This window comes from Bubalus bubalis, chromosome 1 (assembly GCF_019923935.1).
Source record: "Bubalus bubalis isolate 160015118507 breed Murrah chromosome 1, NDDB_SH_1, whole genome shotgun sequence".
Classification (NCBI taxonomy): domain Eukaryota; kingdom Metazoa; phylum Chordata; class Mammalia; order Artiodactyla; family Bovidae; genus Bubalus; species Bubalus bubalis.
The window spans coordinates 124,422,209-124,442,195 of record NC_059157.1 but is presented as its reverse complement, the minus strand read 5'-3'; the positions used below and the strand labels follow the sequence as shown (position 1 = coordinate 124,442,195).

At 41.8% G+C, this 19,987-nt stretch overlaps 1 protein-coding gene across 13 annotated transcripts in view; it reads left to right on the top strand.

Moving 5' to 3' along the window:
• LOC102391153 (LIM domain containing preferred translocation partner in lipoma) overlaps positions 1-19,987 on the top strand; it is a 756,640-nt gene that overhangs the window by 125,134 nt on the left and 611,519 nt on the right. Inside the window, exon 1 of one of the 13 annotated variants that reach the window (XM_044938035.2) lies at positions 1,567-4,168. The exons of the other annotated variants lie outside the window; for them this stretch is intronic. The gene's annotated coding sequence lies outside the window, so the exon portion shown is untranslated. Of the gene's footprint in view, positions 1-1,566; positions 4,169-19,987 lie in introns of those variants that run through there. 13 annotated transcript variants of the gene reach the window in all.

Below are 19,987 nucleotides of genomic sequence, written 5' to 3'. Positions count from 1 at the left end.
CTTGAAGGTGGTGGGCGAAGGCGCTGGCATGGCGGCTGTGGGTGTTGAGGTTCCTGCTCACTGCCTCTCCTGTCCAGCAGTGACTCGCAGCTTGGGTATTTGGGTTTGGGGTGAGTCAATGGGCCCAAGACCCAGAAGACCCGCGTGTGCCTAGTGGCAGGCTGGAATTAGTCAGAAGGCGAAACTATTTGTCCTGACCCCAGAACCCATGTGCTCTGACTGGGGGAGGAAATCCTCTCTGATTCTTAATTTTCTTATCTACGGCAGCCTCTGGAGAAGAGAATTTTCTCTTTCCTGCCTTATGTAGTTCTTATGGAAATAAAGGAGAAAAGGATTTTTTTCATAAATAATATTGCGATATTCAGCATTAGTTTATGCTGCTTGAAATAGGAAGCTGACTTCTCTTCTTTGTTCCTTTCCAGAGTTAATATATTGATCCTAAAGAAGAGAACCAGTAAAATTCCTGAGAACAGTTGGTAGACCATCCAGTCTTGCTTACTGTTTGTATTTGGTGTCTGAGATCTCTGAATTTAAGCCTGGACCAGTTTAAATATATCCTGAGGATACACAATACGGAGGTACCACGTAAATGTAACAAGTTCAAGAATCTCACATTCCCCTGATGTGTCTACCTTGGCTTATAATATTTCACTCTTCATATACACTGGGGCTTTGGCCCCCATTTTTTATGTCCCCCGTAGAGACTCATTTCTCATAAGGACTTGAACTTTGGACTCAGAAGGTCCCTGTGTAGGACACTGATTCCTGTTAGGGCCTCCCATGGAGGAAATGGCAGAACTCAAGGCGAGAAAGCCAGCTCTTTGAATCCTCAATTCCATGTTCTTTCTGACACATCACTCTTCCCTCCTGTCAGGTGAAGAGAGAAGCCAGATGGTTTGACAAATGGTTCTTGTTACTGTCAAATCTGCCTTCTCTTTCTGCTCAGAAAGACAGTTCTTACCTTTCCTTTTTGAGGGGATTAGATGGGCGGGGGGAGAGAAAGGGAGGTGCAGGAAGAAACACATTTTATTACCCTATTCTTTCTGTGGCAGAGATGACCAATAAGCTCTTGTTTCTCCATCAGGAAGCAAGGTTGAAGCAGTGAGGAACCGTCTTCTCGAATTTAAAGCACACGGAGGCCTAGCAGTGGCAGACTATATTAGGAGACAACATTGATTTCATATATACTTATCTGAAAAAGAAAAAAAAAACCAAAACATGTTTAAGATGCCATATCCATAAATACTAATAAGGCTGTCTGATTCCAATTTTCAGGTGAGATTAGCATTTTATTGAGTATTTTATCTGTCAGATTCAATACTCGATGTACCATCCTCCCAGGCTTATTAGCATAATTGCTATGCTTAAGCAACAATAAAAAATTCAGCAGTAAAATAGCAGTTAGTGCAGGCAATTTGTTATCAAAAGCTTTTACTTAAGGACAGCTCCAGCCTGCATTTATTAGCAAGTTAGGGTTATAATTTATTTTTATTTGGAAAAACAAAAGAGGGGGCAGGTTTTTGCTTTTTTGTTTTGGAAATAATAGAGAAATTAAAAAGCATTGCCTCTCTGGAAAACTGTCTACATCCCTTCTTTCTGTGCTAAAAGCAGGCTGGGATGGGAATAGATTCCACTTGTGAGGCACAGTGGCTCAGATGAAAAGTCTCTCTCCTCAGCATTGTAATAAATGGATAGTAATGCCCATTTATGTTTGTACAGATGTTTCCACAACATGTTCACATCTCTTTTGTTACTTAGCTCTCAAACCAGTCTGGCGAGGGCTCCATTCTGAGTGTGGGAGACTGAGGAATGGCAACTTGTTCCAGATGGGAAAGTTGGATGGCAGAGCTGGGCTGCAGATCCAGTCTTCCAGCCCCCAGGGCCCTGGCAGCATCATGACCCTTCACACGTTGCCCAGAAGCCCTGGTATGGGCACTGTTTTTCCTGCCCTGTGGTCTGGCCCTAGGTCTTTTACATAAATGTTCATGCATGCATGCACACACATCCATATACACATACATGGGCACACACACGTGCACACATACGATTTTTTTTTCTTTCTTCCCTATCTAATGATGCATTCTTATAGCTGTTTTTCCTTTGGTGTCCTGGTTAAAGCAGTTCTGCCATATGAATTTTCTGTTAATATCAAATATCCTCCATTTCTTGTGTTTCCAACCTCTCTCTCTCTCTGTACCTCTCTCTCTTCCCCTTTCTACCTCCTCTCTCTTGCACATTAGTGACAGACTTAGGAAAGCCCTGTGACTAACATCTGCAGAGGACCCATGCAAAATACATGATTTTATTAAGTAATGTGATGATCTTTGTAGAGAAGAAAGACGTAAGATTTAAAACTATGGAGGTTTAGAAATCATTTTTCTCCTTTATTTCTTGAGAAATGTGTCAGAAATAAATAAGAACAGTCAATTGATGCTTTTCAGTGTGTTTTAGGCTTCAACTGTGGGTAATAATTTTTACCCTGAAGATAACATTTGGGGTGAAAATGGACAACTGAAGCTTCCAAACTTTCAGAGGAGTTACCTTAGCATCTTAGATTTTCTTTCCTTGGTAAGTTCAGAGAAAGATCATATGATTATTGACTCTGAATCTCTCTAATGTACAAGGCATGTGCTGGCCACTGTGGGGTTTAGGGACTAGATCAGAGAGGGCTGTGAAGCTCAAGACTATCAGAGAGGAAATTCATAGAACATGAAGATCATTTTTATTTTTGAGTAGCTATTATATTATTGAAACCGTGGTAGAAATTGTTCTTGGATTATGCCATTTTATCTTCGTCTCACGCAATTATTAGTGACTTTTTATTTTTATTTTATAAGCACTTATTATGTATTGGCCCCTATCATAATGTTTTACATTCATCATCTTATTTAATTTTTATCACAATCTTCAAGGCAGTGTTAGATACTATTATCATTGTTCTCATTGGTTAGATGAAGAAACTGAGGCACAGAGAGTCTGAATAACTTGTCCAAGTCACACAGCTAGTAAGTGATGGAACCTCTCTGGTCTTCCTGTCTCCTAAACATGTGTTCTTTCTGCTGCACCACTTGGCAAAAAATTAATGAGTAGATAGCTAGACAGTGCTAATGATGAGTAGAGGACTGTGTAGTTTGCTGCTGTCAGAGCTGGGGCAGAACCTGGGTATTTACAGAGTTCAGAAATTTGAAATTGGACAAGGGTTCAAATCCTAGGTGCTTCTTAGTGTTTGTCAAAACCTTGGTTAAATGACCTCTTCGAGTCTTGGTGTCTTTCTTTAAATTCAGGATGATAGCATCCCTCTCCCAATGTCACTGTGAGAATAAATTAGAAAATATATGTGAGAGCCTCCAGTGGTGCCTGGCTCCTGGTGGATGTTTATCCAGCGTGGGAAGTACCCAGGGCCAGGCATTGTGTGTGCAGGTAGGAACAGCCATCAAAGCCGCAACCACCAGGGTTTAAAACTGTCCACTATGAGATATTAGAGAACTGTGGGCAAACAACTTCATCTCTCTGGTACCTCAATTTTCTCATCTTTATAGCCTGTACTTACATTCTGGGGTCATTGTGAGAGTGAAATAAGCTAAAAGATGAGTTAAAAGATTAACTTAATAGTTAAAAACGTTTGTAAAGTGTATTTCACCGTGTCTGGCACAGCAAGCGCTTTGTGTTAGCTCTCATTATTTGGTCCTGCTACAATGATGAAAGATGGGTACCAAGTGAATGGTTTATGGCTGTTTTAGGACCCTGACCTGATCACTCAAGGACCAGGAGCCAGTTTAGCCTGGGGCATACGAATCGAAAGCATTTGCACAGCCATTCGTGACCTTGGAAAAGTTTTGGCTTCTCAGTCCTTGATCTTTGCTTATCTGTAGATGGTAGTTGAGAGAGTAAACTTCAGATGATAGAGCCTGTGTGGGGAGTGAAAGACAGCCACATCCTTGATAAGCTGCTTCCTGGAGTGTCATCATGTGGCTACTGGGTTTGCTGATCAAAGCTGGCCTGTGGGGTGGAATTTTTTCTGTGTCACCCAGGCAGGGTCTGTCTTCCCTCAGTCTGCACATCCCTGGAACCTGTCTTCAGCACTGGCTCCCACTTCCCTCCTTTCCAGAAGACACTGGTATGCTGGGGCCGCTTCCTCCTGGGACCATCTCTTCTGCACCCAAAGGAGGTGGGTGGGGATTTTGGCATACTGCTTTCTGAAAGGTGATATACTCTAATATACTTCATATGCCTTCAAAAAACAATACATTAAAAGACACTAATATTAAAGTTATTCTCATGAGGATAGCTCAGAGATGGAAGATTCTTCAGGAGCTGGTGCTTTCTTGGTCTTATTGTCTTACACAGCACTTATCATTATAAAGCTTGTGTGTGTGTGTGTGTGTGTGTGTGTGTGTGTGAGAGAGTGAAGCTTCCTGGAATTAGTGGTGCTGATTTTGGGGGTGTTTCCTTAGCTGATTCAAAATAGAAACAGAAAGGCAAAAGTGTTTGTTCATGTCATTTAAAAATGTCTTTATAGGAAAAGACATTAAGATAATACCTTACACTGTGAATACCTCACATTGTGTACGGGGCTTTGTGGTTTTCAAAGCACTGAAATACACATTTTCTCATGTGTACCCTATGGCATCCCCATGAGGTAGGCAAGGCAGAGCTTGTCATTCATTTCCCTTTTAGAGATGATGTAACTGAAGTTCAGAGAGATGAGGTGAGTTTTCTTAAAGTGGCGATGGATGCAAACCCAGAGCCTTTAACTCTGGGCTGCTTTCTGCTTCATTGTCCTGATTCGAGTGTAGTGAGGTCATTCTTATCAAGTGCTATCAAGATTATATAGAGTTGCAATAAACCTGAAAATGCTCCCCTTTAGTTTTCTTTTTTCCATTGGTTAAAAAGTTAGCTATGATTTGATATTCACTTGTTTCTCCCCAAGTATAAGCAGCAATGAATCTCTAAAACTTTCTGTTAAATCAGCATGTGTTTTTAAAAAATCAAATGTCAAAGTACTTCCTGAAACTTGCTTTAATGAACAAGAGAGGTGAAGGTAAAATTCCCTTTTTTGCATGAGGTAATTAGGAAACAGGAGGCACAAACTCGCTATAGGAATTTAAAAAGGAACACTTGTACTGATGTACAAATTGGATGAATATATTAAAGAAGGTTTCATGCTGGTGGAAATTGTAAGTGATTAGGTGTATCAATTGTTTCTGGTTTGCATGGAAACCTAATCTGTTCCATGAGTTTGATCCAAGGAAGATATATATTCTTACACGCCAAGAAACAAAAACATGAGTTGAATTTCTTGTTTGATGGCATAGTGCCTTTATCTGGGAGCTCAGCTGCATCCTCAGAATATAAGACATAAGAATAGAAGATGCTCTTGACCTTCTTAATGATTAGGAATCAGCTCTGCTTGCTTAGAGGGTAGGGAGGACTGAGTTCTCTTTGGCAAATATCTTTGAGTCTCTTAAGCACATGGCACCAAATACACTCAGTGCTGTATTACTTGACCTCATGTACCAGGGTATGAGTTGTTGTTGTTGTTGTTCAGTCGCTCAGATGTGTCCGACTCTTTGTGACCCTATGAGCTGCAGCACACCAGGCTTCCCTGTCCTTCCATCTCCTGGAGCTTGCTCAAACTCCTGTCCATTGAGTTGGTAATGCCATGCAACCATCTCATCCTCTGTCATCCCCTTCTCCTCTTGCCTTCAGTCTTTCCCAGCATCAGGGTCTTTTCCAGTGAGTTGGCTCTTCACATTAGGTGGCCAAAGTTTTGGAGCTTCAGCTTCAACATCAGTCCTTCCAATGAATATTCAGGGTATGGGTTAGATTACATGTGTTTTGGAAGCCTGTTCTTTCCTTCACGGTACCTGGTTGCTTAGGTGACAACCTCTAAGTGAATTGCCTGCTTCCTGGCAGTGTTTTGAAATGCCTGCTTTGAAGGAGGCAGAAAGTCTTTAGGTTTGGACAGATGACCCCCTTGATTCTCCATCTTTGACGGTTGTTTTTTTGGTCTACATCATCTGCTGATGTTACTTGTGTGGGTGCTAAAGTTGACTCTGATTTATATACTCCAGATACAGATCAGTTTGTACTCTTTCAGGATACTCATAGCTATGAATTCTCTATCTCCATGAAAGTCTACATACCGTCTTTGATTGTCACGTTGTAAATAGCTCCCACTCGATAAACAAGGTTAGAAGTGAAATCACTAGCATGGCAAGTGAGATGGAATAAGCTGGAGATTCTGTCTCTGGGTTTCTCTCACAGCCTTAATGCTGTTCATCTGGCCCTGACTTGTCCTGTGTGTATTCCTTTGGTCTCTTCTGCTAGATTTTAAACCCCTGTAGGGCAGGTGTTGTATCCTATTAATCACCATGTTGGTGCCTGGCACATAATACATGCTTATTACTAGGTACTTGGTCATATCTTAAGAAACTGAAAAAGTGGCTTTGCTAGAGGGAGAGGTGATTGCTTGTACTGTTTGTTCAGTACATTCCAAGCGATGCTGGCTGTCTTGGGGAAATCAGAGATGCAGACACTGAAGCTCCTTCCTTGAGGAACCACCGTCTAACTACATCACGTCAGTGAGAGCTCTTTGTAAACTGTGAAAGCGTGTGCAGACGGGTCATCCTGATGAGCCTTAACTTTAGTACGGCTTGGGCGGCTAGGCTCTGCCAACTCCTCCCACATTTGTGAAGCCCCTACCACAACCCCACATACTTTACATGTCTGATGGCGTAATCGTGACTAGATCATTCAGAAGATTAGCAGATTATCTGCCAGGTTGAGTGCTGCTACATAATTTGCTGGTCTTTGGTAGCTCTATTTTTAAAAGGTGGAGTGCTGAATAGATAAGTGAAATGTGCTATAAAATGTAGTATTATTAAGCAATAGAAAGGAATGCAGTAGTGGTACAAAACCAATAAATCTTGAAAACATTAGGGTAAGTGAAAGAACCTAGTCACAATAGGCCACACATTCTATAATTCCATTTATATGAAAAGTTCACAATAGGACAATTTGTAAAGTCTGTAAAGGTAGAAAGTAGATTAGTGATTGCTGGCAGGGATGGGGTGGGGGATAGAGAGTTACTGCTAATGAGTGTGGGTTTCCTTTGAGGGCGGTGAAAATGTTCTTAAATTAGATGTGGCAATGGTTGTACAACTCTGTGACTATATTAAAAACTGAACTGTAGACTTTATTTATTCTTTTGGCCATGCCGCACGGCATGTGGGATCTTAGTTCCCTGACCAGGGATCGAACCTGTGCCCTCTGCATTGGAAGCAGAGTCTTAACCACTGGACCACCAGCAAAGTCCTCAAATTGTAGATTTTAAATGGGTGAATTGTATGGTGTGTGCATTATGTCTCAATAAAGCTGTCAAAAAAATCAGCACATTGCCGGGACTTCCCTCGTGGCCCAGTGGCTAAGAGTCTGCACTCCCAAAGGTAGGGCCCGGGTCCAATCTCTGGTCAGGGAATGAGATCCCATGTGCCACAGCCAAGATCTGGTGCAGCCAAGTACATAAATAAATAAATAAGAAAATCAGTATATTGCCTTTCAGTCTATAATCTTTGAGGGTTTTTTTCAGCAAATCTATCTAGAGTACCAAGTTTTTAACTCACCTTAGTTTGTTTTGGGCCCAGAAGTCCTATGTCCTTAACCATGGTGACCATTCCTAATGAAAAATTGATCATAGAACCAGAGCCACCAGACTTGGGAGAAATCTATTTCTCCTCAACTTCATGCACAAGTCTTTTCAGGAGCCTTAAAAACTCATACTTCCAGAAATGTTGATTAGTGAGATATCCAATAAGAAATAACAGGCTACTGACAGCCCTGATTGTATAAATAGGCGTTTGGGATTGTGTTCATGGTTTGCTTGTCAGTACAAGAGAAATGTGTGATTATGTTGAATGATGGTTAATTTCCTTATCCACCCATTTTAAAAATAAAGATGTACGGCTAGGAGACAGGTGCCCAGGGAGAAAAGAAGCCCTGCAGCTTTGATAATGAACTCCAGAAAGGAGCAAGTTCTTACTGAGGAGCTGGCCATTTGTGTTTTGTGTGTGGACAACTTTCCCCCTCTTGGAAGATCACTGTACCTCCTTCTCTGACTAACTTACTGTGTCAACAGTATTAGAGGAGCAGCCAGTGGAGTGTGTAGAGGCTGGGGAAGAGCTGTGCTTTCTAGCTTTGTATGTGAACACTTCATACACAGATACTTCTCTTTGATTAAATATCCAGTGAAACCAATTCACATGAACTCCAATTAAACTTTAATGAACAAGTGGGTGTATTAATATCAGCTGAGTAATGCAGGCAGCATGGATTCCAGTAAGTGAGTCACTTCTCTGAGCAGCTCATTCCCCATGCACGGTTAGAGTTACTAGAAAGCTTCCAGCTATATTTGAGTGGATCTGGTCTGGGCCTTGTAATTCGAGTAATCCTCGGGGCTTGTTATTCATCTCATGACAAAACCACAGTGATCCAGACCTCTGTTTTCAGAGCAAGGATTGGGGTTGAGGAGCCTTTTCAAACTGAGTGATTAGACTTTTCATGGAGCAGTGACCACCTGGGCTTTCATTTTCTCCATCTTCTTTTCTTTCTTAAACTGAGAATTCTTTTTCTCCTTAAACCCAGGGGCAAGTGTAGGTGAAGGGCAAGGCAGTGAAGGTGGAACCTCAGTTTTGAACTGAATTTAGTGCCTGAATCTCACTTCCCATCCCCATCTGCTGTTCTGCCTCAGGTCTCTAAGCCTCCCATAGTTACACCAGACACAGTGAGATGTGCTTGGCATGGTGAGCCTTTTTGAGCATAGACTGTGTTTATTCTAGAGAATGATAACTGTACCTACTTCCTGGGGACAGTTAAACAAGCTAATGATCATAATGCTCTTAGTTTCATGCCTGATAGCCTGATACCTAATAAGTTCTCTGTAAATGCTGGTTGGGCTTCCCTGGTGGCTCAGATGATTAAGAATCTGTCTGCAATGCTGGAGACCTGGGTTTGATCCTTGGGTTGGGAAGATTCCCTAAAGAAGGACATGGGTACCTGCTCCAGTATTCTTCACTGGAGAATTCCATGGACAGAGAGTCCTGGTGGCCATTTGAGTCCTAGCCCATGTCAGGCTGTGGCTGATGGGCTGGGGAACTGTGTCTAGTGCCATACAGAGGATTTATCATTTATTTGTGTTTTGTGTGTGGACAACTTTCCCCTTCTTGGAAGATCACTGTACCACCTTCTCCAAGAGTCAAACATGACTGAGCGTCTTTCACTAACTAACTAAACGCTAGTTAACTTGCATTAGGAGTACGTCACGGAGAAGGCAATGGCAACCCACTCCAGTACTCTTGCCTGGAAAATCCCATGGACGGAGAAGCCTGGTAGGCTGCAGTCGATGGGGTCACGAAGAGCTGGACACTTACTGAGTGACTTCACTTTCACTTTTCACTTTCATGCATTGGAGAAGGAAATGGCAACCCACTCCAGTGTTCTTGCCTGGAGAATCCCAGGGATGGGGGAGCCTGGTAGGCTGCAGTCGATGGGGTCACGAAGAGGTGGACACTTACTGAGCGACTTCACTTTCACTTTTCACTTTCATGTATTGGAGAAGGAAATGGCAACCCACTCCAGTGTTCTTGCCTGGAGAATCCCAGGGATGGGGGAGTCTGGTAGGCTGCCATCTATGGGGTAGCAGACAGTCCGACATGACTGAAGCGACTTAGCAGCAGCCGCAGGAGTACATCAAGGCTGTATATTGTCACCCTGCTTATTTAACTTATATGCAGAGTACATCATGAGAAACGCTGGGCTGGAGGAAGCACAAGCTGGAATCAAGATTGCCAGGAGAAATATCAATAACCTCAGATATGCAGATAACACCACCCTTATGGCAGAAAGTGAAGAACTAAAGAGTCTCTTGAAGAAAGTGAAAGAAGAGAGTGAAAAAGTTGGCTTAAAGCTCAACATTCAGAAAACTAAGATCATGGCATCTGGTTCCATCACCTCATGGCAAATAGATGGGGAAACAGTGTCAGACTTTATTTTTCTGGGCTCCAAAATCACTGCAGATGGTGATTGCAGCCATGAAATTAAAAGACGCTTACTTCTTGGAAGGAAAGTTATGACCAACCTAGACAGCATATTAAAAAGTAGAGACATTACTTTGTCAACAAAGGTCTGTCTAGTCAAGGCTATGGTTTTTCCAGTAGTCATGTATGGATGTGAGAGTTGGACTATAAAGAAAGCTGAGCATCGAAGAATTGATGGTTTTGAACTGTGGTGTTGGAGAAGACTCTTGAGAGTCCCTTGGACTGCAAGGAGATGCAACCAGTCCATCCTAAAGGAGATCAGTCCTGGGTGTTCATTGGAAGGACTGATGCTAAAGCTGAAACTCCCATACGTTGGCCACCTGATGCGAAGAGCTGACTCGTTTGAAAAGACCCTGATGCTGGGAAAAATTGAGGGCAGGAGGAGAAGGGGACGACAGAGGATGAGATGGTTGGATGGCATCACTGACTCGATGGACATGGGTTTGGGTGGACTCTGGGAGTTGGTGATGGACAGGGAGGCCTAGCGTGGTGCGGTTCATGGGGTTGCAAAGAGTCGGACACGACTGGGCGACTGCACTGCACTGAACTGAAGGGAGGATGGGTGGGGAGGAGCCGATTGGGACTTGACAGTGAAGGAACTAAGACTCTCCCAAGGATTTGACTTACAGATAAAAATGTCTGAGATTAGATTTATGGACACAGCAGTGGGGAGGAGCAGGTGCGACAAACTGAGAGAATAGCATTGAAATATATACATTACCGGAGAAGGCAATGGCACCCCACTCCAGTACCCTTGCCTGGAAAATCCCATGGATGGAGGAGCCTGGTAGGCTGCAGTCCATGGGGTTGCTAAGAGTCGGACACGACTGAGCGACTTCACTCTCGCTTTTCACTTTCATGCGTTGGAGAAGGAAATGGCAACCCACTCCAGTGCTCTTGCCTGGAGAATCCCAGGGATGGGGGAGCCTGGTGAGCTGCTGTCTATGGGGTCACACAGAGTTGGACACGACTGAAGCGACTTAGCAGCAGCAGTATATACATTAACATCTGTAAAATAGGTAGCTAATGAGGAGTTGCTGTGTATCGCAGGGAGCTCGGCCTAGTGCTGTGACAACCTAGGAGGGTAGGATGGCGTGGAAAATGGAAGGGAGCTTCAAGAGGGAGGGGATATGTGTATACCTATGGCTGATTCATGTTGATGTATGGCAGAAACCAACACAACCTTGTAAAGCAATTATCCCCCAACTAAAAGTAAATAATTTTTTTAAAAAAGGCAAAATAAAAAATGTTTCCAGAGTGATAAAGACCAAGAGAGAATGAGCAGTGAGGATTCAGGGAATGGAGAGATCTCTAGGTTGGCAGCATCTGAGACGGCTGGGTGATCCTGGGCTGGGGGTCAGGGTTGGGCCAGGCAAGGATTTGAAAAGGTAGTTTGAGGATGAATGATGAGTGTTTGTGAAGGCAGAAGCCCTGATGTACCACATGCAAGGTCAAGTATGTTCAGTGTGGGTTAGACTAGGTAGTATGTAAGCGCTCGAGGGGGCTCACTGAGACTGAATCTAGCCTCTCCCTTGGCTCTTAAGCATCAAGTCTAGCACCATTTGTTCTTCTGCCTCCTGTTCTTGTGTTTCATCTAGAAACCAGTTGAAGGTAATGCCTCGTTAGGCAGCTGGAGGTAAAGACTAGTTGGAGAGTGAGGTATAGGCCTTTTAGCTCAGTGTACTTGCGGTAGGGAGGGTATTCTTTCTGCAGTCAGATATCTCCCAAGACTGGGAGGAAGGGCCTGAGTTGCCCATGGCCAGTTTCTTCTCCAGACTCAATAATTAGATAACTCACCCATTCTTCCCTGTGGACAAGGGCAGGGTAGGGAGAGGTCAACGTGAAGAGGCCTGGAGCAAGGTAGAAGAGAGATGTTCTGCCACCTCCTCCGCCCCTCAACCCAAATTACAGTACAGTTTTTTTTTTTAGGGGCAATAGTAGGAGGTTGGAAGGAAGGACTGAGATATATTGTGAAGTGAGGGTCAGTTCTCTGAGCTGAGAATGATATAATTCAGCCAGCCAGCCTGGTTATTTATTCAGGAAACACCGATGGAAGGACACACTTAGATAATTCAAACTCAAGGTCCATCAGTCACAGAATCAACCCCTATCTCAGAGACAGCAACCACTCCTCAGTGTAAAACCTCAAACTTCACATGTGAATGTCAGATTCTTTGCTTTCTGTGCAGACTCCTTTCCAGAGAATGTCATAGGATAAGGAAATCCACAGGGTAAAGGCCTAACTTCTATGATAATAACAGAGGTAGGAGAATCTAATTAAACAGATGACTTGCGTATTTGGAATTTTGGATAAAGCAGAAGGGATCCATGCGATTAAGATTTGAATAGGTTGATGATGCAAGTTAGAAACTAGATGTTACTTATGAAAAACAAAGGAAATGTACAGTAGATTTTAATTATGTCAAGTCATTAATTAATTTAGCAATTGGAGTTAGGCATTTCATTATTTGGCAACTGCTTAGTATCTTTCTCTTTTATACTGTGGAGAGAAGTCTGTTTTTCCTACTTCACAAATGAAACAACGATAGACAAATATGGAGATCATATCCTAGGACGCTTGGACTAGGTTTCATTGGCCAGGTCAATCCTTTGTTTAATATCGGGTGTTCATATTGAAGTGAAACAATAGAATTTGTTTATAGGGGCTCATAAGACAAATGAATTGGACTTGGTTTTGACATCCAAAGGCATCAGGGAGGTGTAATTAACTAAGCACTCTACCTTGTTTTGGCTGAAGAGATTTGTCATAGAAATTTAGTGGCCATGATGGATTATAGATTATGCATCTTTGATTTGGGGGCCGATGACAAATTCCTTCCCATTCAGGGTTCATCCGGATCCTGTTGTTGTTACAGCAATATTTAAAGAAATGCTCAGAGGATATGCTCATCTATTTTTATCTCCTGTCTGTTTTCAAGATAATAAATGAAATATATTGTATAGACTGATTAATTAGGTTTCTTGAGGTGAATACCTTTTGCAAACCCAACCCCGCAAAACCTGAATCCTGTCCAGATTTCCCTGTTTGTCTCCCTCCAGATCTCCTAAGTGGATCCTCTTTTCTGGAGGTCTTTGACAGGACAGACTGCTCTTCCCTTGGGGTATCTGCATGTTACCCTGGTCACTCTCTGGTCTTTGTTTTTCTCCCTTGGTCCACTATGAAAGCAAGTTACCTATGGGCTTGATCCTCCTGGGGACACTTGCCCAGGTACCCCGTAGCATTCCTTCCCATTGGTTCTCCCGAGTTTCCGTTTGGTGACTGCTCCCTACAGCAGTAGTTTCTCACCTGAGTTTGTGGATCAGTATCGCTTAGGGAAGTTTTACCAGAATTCAGATGTTCAGTCTTCATTCCTAAATCTTCAGGTGTGGACGTGGGCATTTCCATTTTGAAAACCTTTTTGGGTAATTCCAGTTTTCAGAAATCCTGAAATGTACTGTTTTCAGTTTACTTATGTTGTGCAGTGCTTCAAATAGAAGCTTTTAAAAACACTTTTAAGTCATGGATTCCAGGATGGGAAGGACAGACTCAGGACATGAAAATAGAGTCAAGGAAGCTGGAGAGGAAGCTGATGATGCTACGAGGGAACTGAAGCTCAGTGCCCTGACCATCCACTTCTTTTATTCCTCAGGCTTTTGCCCATTGTATTTATTTTGGCCAACAACATTCTTGTTGTTTCCACATGTATGTGCTATGGGTTCTGTTTTAGAAGTTATCTTGGCAGGGGGTCTGAGGTCAGGAGTTTTTAGCTCATCCCCACTAAAAATGAGGCCAGTTATGAGACTCTGTCTTACTCTATAGGTTCCAGCCTTTCTACAGAAACTCACCTTCTGTTCCTGCCCCCAGGCCTTAAGCAGAGCCAGCCCTTTTCATTATATATTCCCCATCTAACTAATCTGTCTTTAATAACACATCAGGTTTTGTCAGAATCAGTTAATTCTTTAGTAACATATGCAGAACAGACAGACTGTGATGTGTTTGCTTACTGGTGGAGGTGAAATGGAGGCCAGTGTTCTTTCAACCAGCATTTTACTCTCCTTGGGACTTTGTGAGTGTAGTATGTGGAATCAGTGACTTTTCAGTCATATCTTCCATATTTTGACGCAGGGTTGATCATACCACCTGACTGGGGAGCACCTCGTCAGTAAATTCTAATGGAAAAAAGTTGTGTGATGAATGGGCAGGAAGGCATCACAGGAGCACTGTGAGTCATTCCAAGACCAGCAGGATTTGAGCTGTGGTGATTCTCCAATGCTGACTCGAAGCCTCCCTCAGCATTCTGTCATCTTAAGCAGCTTTCGAATCCTTGTCTCAGATTTCTTTATCTAGGTCAGACCACGTCTTTTAAAAAATTGTGTCTGGACATGTCCTTCGTAGATCGGACTGGTCCTGCTAGGATAATTGGCTTTATAGGCTTTGAAAATAGCAACAGTGGGGCATTTTGTTGTTGTTGTTGTTGTTGCTTTGTAAACTAATTTATTTTAATTGGAGGCTAATTACTTTACAATATTGTAGTGGTTTCGCCATATATTCACATGAATCAGCCATAGGTGTACATGTGTTCCCCATCCTGAACTCCTCTCCCACCTCCCTCCCCATCCCATCCCTCAGGGTCATACCAGTGCACCAGCCCTGAGTACCCTGTCACATGCATCGAACCTGGACTGGCGATCTGTTTCACATACGATAATATACATGTTTCAATGCTGTTGTCAAAAATCATCCCACCCTCTCCCTCTCCCACAGAGTCCCAAAGTCTGTTCTTTACATCTGTGTCTCTTTTGCTGTCTTGCATACAGGGTTATCGTTACCATCTTTCTAAATTCCATATATATGCGTTAGTATACTGTATTGGTGTTTTTCTTTCTGGCTTACTTCACTCTGTATAATAGGCTCCAGTTTCATCCACCTCATTAGAACTGATTCAAATGCATTCTTTTTAATGGCTGAGTGATACTCCATTGTGTATATGTACCACAGCTTTCTTATCCATTCGTCTGCTGGTGGAAATCTAGGTTGCTTCCATGTCCTGGCTATTATAAACAGTGCTGCGATGAACATAGGGGTACACGTGTCTCTTTCAATTCTGGTTTCCTTGGTGTGTATGCCCAGCAGTGGCATTGCTGGATCATAAGGCAGTTCTATTTCCAGTTTTTTAAAGACTCTCCACACTGTTCTCCATAGTAGCTGTATTAGTTTGCATTCCCACCAACAGTGTAAGAGGGTTCCCTTTTCACCATACCCTTTCCAGCATTTATTGCTTGTACACTTTTGGATAGCAGCCATTCTGACTGGTGTGAAATGGTACCTCATTGTGGTTCTGATTTGCATTTCTCTGATAATGAGTGATGTTGAGCATCTTTTCATGTGTTTGTTAGCCATCTGTATGTCTTCTTTGGAGAAATATCTGTTTAGTTCTTTGGCCCATTTTTGGATTGGGTCATTTATTTTTCTGGAATTGAGCTGCATGAGCTGCTTGTATATTTTGGAGATTAATTCTTTGTCAGTGCTTCGTTTGCTATTATTTTCTCCCTTTCTGAAGGCTGTCTTTTCACCTTGCTTATAGTTTCCTTTGTTGTGCAAAAGCTTTTAAGTTTTGTTGTTCTTGAACAGATTTCTCTTCTCACTCTGGGATGAGGTATTAAGGAGCCAAGGTATGCTTGTATGTGAAGTTTTTTCTTTTCTTTTTTTGATAGAATGTTGACATTTTGGGGTTAGGAGGAAAGCAGGACAGTATTAGAACTCTTTTGGAAAAAAAAAAAACCATTCTGCCTCCATCCCAAACAATACTCTTTTCCTGAGATAAATGAATGGATCTTGTAAAGAAGGTGGTAGAGTACTGAGACATCCTGAGTTGGGTCTGCTCTGCCCCATTTTGCTGTATAAGTTTGACTTCTTGCTGTCGGTGGGGATTCTCGAACTCATCTCTCTGAGTTGTTGAAGGGATCAGATGAGTTACTAATCCATATGAAAATGGTCTGTAAACAGGAAAATCAAACCTTTCCTATTTGTTACTTAGCACAGGTGTTGGACCTTTCCCTAAAACAAAAATAAATAATCCTTTCTTTTTAAGTTATAAAAGTTATAGACACCTATTTTAGAAATTTAAAATACAGAAGAGTATGAAGAAGATAATTAAAACCCCTATAACCCATCGTCCAGAGATAACCATCTTCCTATTTTACACGCATAACCACTCTTCTGTTTTTAAAGGATGGTCATGTTAAACATGTTTAGTTGTATGTGTTTCTGTTACATAATGTGTGCATTTTCCTGTGTCATTAATCATTTTTTAAAAGTACACATTTTAATCACTGCTTGTTAGTGCATTATGTGAATGCTATGTTTGCATTTATTATGATATATTTGACCATTGTTTCTATTATTAAGTGCTGACTGTTTATCAAGAAGAAAACTTGCTTAAAAATAAGGCAGGCATCTTTGGCACTGTTTTTTATAGTAGAGGAATTTGGTGCATTTTACTTCATCCTGTATTAACATGCATAGGGCTGGAGTTTAGTAGTACTTTTAGTTAAGATCTCAGTTTTAAAGTAAAGTTACACCTGTGGATAGTTAATTTAGAGAAAATTCTGACAGTAATAAAGTCTGTTAGGCCAAGTTCTCTTAATTAATATTAATTAGAGAAACATTGAAACACAATATGGATAGTCTTGTGATTACACTGCATTAGATAAGTTGTTTGATGTCTTTTAAAATGTTTATTTTCTCTCATTAGGAGGATGTGGTCAATTTGTTTTACCCAAAGGATTCATTTTCCATTGCTGGGCATATATATAATACTACAGTTACCACAGGGCTTTCCCGGTGGCTTAACAGTAAAGAATCCACCTGTAATGCAGGAGTCGCAAGAGACACAAGTGCTATCCCTGGGTTGGGAAGGTCCCCTGGAGGAGGGCATGGCAACCTACTCCAGTATTCTTTCCTGGAGAATCCTCATGGAAAGGGGAGCCTGGTGGGCTACAGTCCATGGGGTCACAAAGAATCAAACACAGCTGAAGTGACTGAACACCCATGCAGAGTTATCACATATCGGGATGTGATGATGAAGAGAAACCTCTGGATACTTTTAAAAATGGAAAGTTAAAGAACAGTGGACTAGATAGAGAGTTTTGCTAGTATTTCAGTCCCGAGATTGATCTTTTTGTCATGGCTTTATCTCTTTGCCTCTCTTTATGCATTCCATGTCTCTGTGTAGCCTCTTGTCATCTACGTTTGCCTGATCCATGCCTTTCTTGGTCTATCCACCCCCCCCCCCCCCCATCCATCCTCCCACGTATCCATCCAATCATCTATCAAATCATCTATTCCCTGGCCGTTCTTACCTACCCCTCTCATTTATCTCTCTGTCTTCATCAGTCATCTTTATCCATCTATTCGATCATCCATATCCATCTGTAAAGTGAATGGTGACTATTCTGATGGAAACATAGGCATTTCTTTGTTGCATTTTACAAAGAGGATCACAGGAACCAAGGGCATAAGAAGCAGAAAGTGAAAATGACTAGAACTCAATCATTCTTTTTTATCACCTTCAAACTAGAGGGTATGTTCAAAACTGACCTGATTACTTATTCTATGATGTTTATCAGGAGTTTCTTAGTATATTACATTCTGGGGAATATTGTTTCAATTAATATTTTACTAGAAATCAGTCACCAGGAGATAGACTAAACAAGAGCTATATTACAGCTTTTGAGTAGTAAATTCAGAGGGAACAGAATTTTCTTGAGTTTGGACTAAATTTCAAAGATGTGCAAATGACATCTTTCCAAATTTATTGGCTTAATAAACGTGTTGTAACATTTTTAGGGAGTTTAGATATACCAAACAAGGGTATTTTGAGATATGAAGACCTATGTTGCACTTGTTATTTGATAAAATGGAAAGAAAGGCACCTACAGTTACTGAAACCTATTTTCTGCTGATTCTGAGAAAGCTGCTGTGCACTTAATTACCTTCTACAGATAGTGATGCAACTTGTATTATTCCCATTTTGTGGAAAACAGGCAGAGCTTTCTTGAAATTGAGACTTGTTTGACTCAAACTGTTATTCTTTGCAGTACACTGTACTGACACTGTCCTGAAGACTTGTAAAACCTTAGCTATATGTCAGCTCTCTGTTTTTAAATTTTATAGTAACTCATCCAGAAGGTGAACCTTGAACTTTCAGATGTTCAAGCTGGTTTCAGAAAAGGCAGAGGAACCAGAGATCAAATTGCCAATGTCCGCTGGATCATCGAAAAAGCAAGAGAGTTCCAGAAAGACATCCATTTCTGCTTTATTGACTATGCCAAAGTCTTTGATTGTGTGGATCACAATAAACTGTGGAAAATTCTGAAAGAGATGGGAATACCAGACCACCTGACCTGCCTCTTGAGAAATCTGTGTGCAGGTCAGGAAGCAACAGTTAGAACTGGACATGGAACAACAGACTGGTTCCAAATAAGAAAAGGACTACGTCAAGGCTGCATATTGTCACCCTGCTTATTTAACTTATATGCAGAGTACATCATGAGAAATGCTGGACTGGAAGAAGCACAAGCTGGAATCAAGATTGCCAGGAGAAATATCAATAACCTCAGATATGCAGATGACACCACTCTTTTGGCAGAAAGTGAAGAAGAACTAAAGAGCTGCTTGATGAAAGTGAAAGAGGAGAGGGAAAAGTTGACTTAAAGCTCAACATTCAGAAAACTAAGATCATGGCATCCAGTCCCATCACCTCATGGCAAATAGATGGGGAAACAGTGGAAACAGTGGCTTACTTTTTTTTCCTGGGCTCCAAAATCACTGCAGAGGCTCCAAAATCACTGCAGATGGTGACTGCAGCCATGAAATTAAAAGACGTTTACTCCTTGGTAGGAAAGTTATGACCAACCTCAACAGCATATTAAAATGCAGAGACATTACTTTGTCAACAAATGTCCATCTAATCAAGGCTATAGTTTTTCCAGTGGTCATGTATGGATGTGAGAGTTGGACTATAAAGAAAGCTGAGCATCGAAGAATTGATGGTTTTGAACTGTGGTGTTGGAGAAGACTCTTGAGAGTCCCTTGGACTGCAAGGAGATCCAACCAGTCCATTCTAAAGGAGATCAATCCTGGGTGTTCATTGGAAGGACTGATGTTGAAGCTGAAACTCCAGTACTTTAGCTACCTGATGTGAAGAGCTGACCAATTGGAAAAGACCCTGATGCTGGGAAAGATTGAGGGCAGGTGGAGAAGGGGACGACAGAGGATGAGATGGTTGGATGGCATCATCGACTCGATGGACATGGGTTTGGGTGAACTCCGGGAGTTGGTAATGGACAGGGAGGCCTGGCGTGCTGTGGTTCATTGGGTTGCAAAGAGTCGGACACAACTGAGCGACTGAACTGAACTGAACTCATCCTCTGAAATTCTATAGTTTTCAATTCTTTTCTTGAAAGATGAACAGGTTTGCATATAGACATAATAAAGAAGACAGTTCTGAGGATATGGATGTAAGACGGAATCTATAAACTTGATTTTAGTGTTTGACAGGATGGGGTTTTCCTCAAGTGCAGCTGTGTGTTTGTGTTTGACTTAACTTGAGTCTTAGTCAGCTTGATTCAAAAGACACAAAGTTCCCATCTACAAGGTTCATCTTACAGAGGCAGACAAACCAATGAAATATAATAACAACTCTCATCAAACTTTTGTAAGCTCTAGAAAGCCAGAAAAACACAGTTATTGTAATATATCTTGCCAGACCAGCTGTTATGATCACAAGTGGGCCTGAAATAGTCATGACTTTTGAAGACACAGCAAATTTATTTTAGTTCTTAAATTTTCCATAGATTTGAAAACTTATCCCCTTTCTTTTTATCTTGCT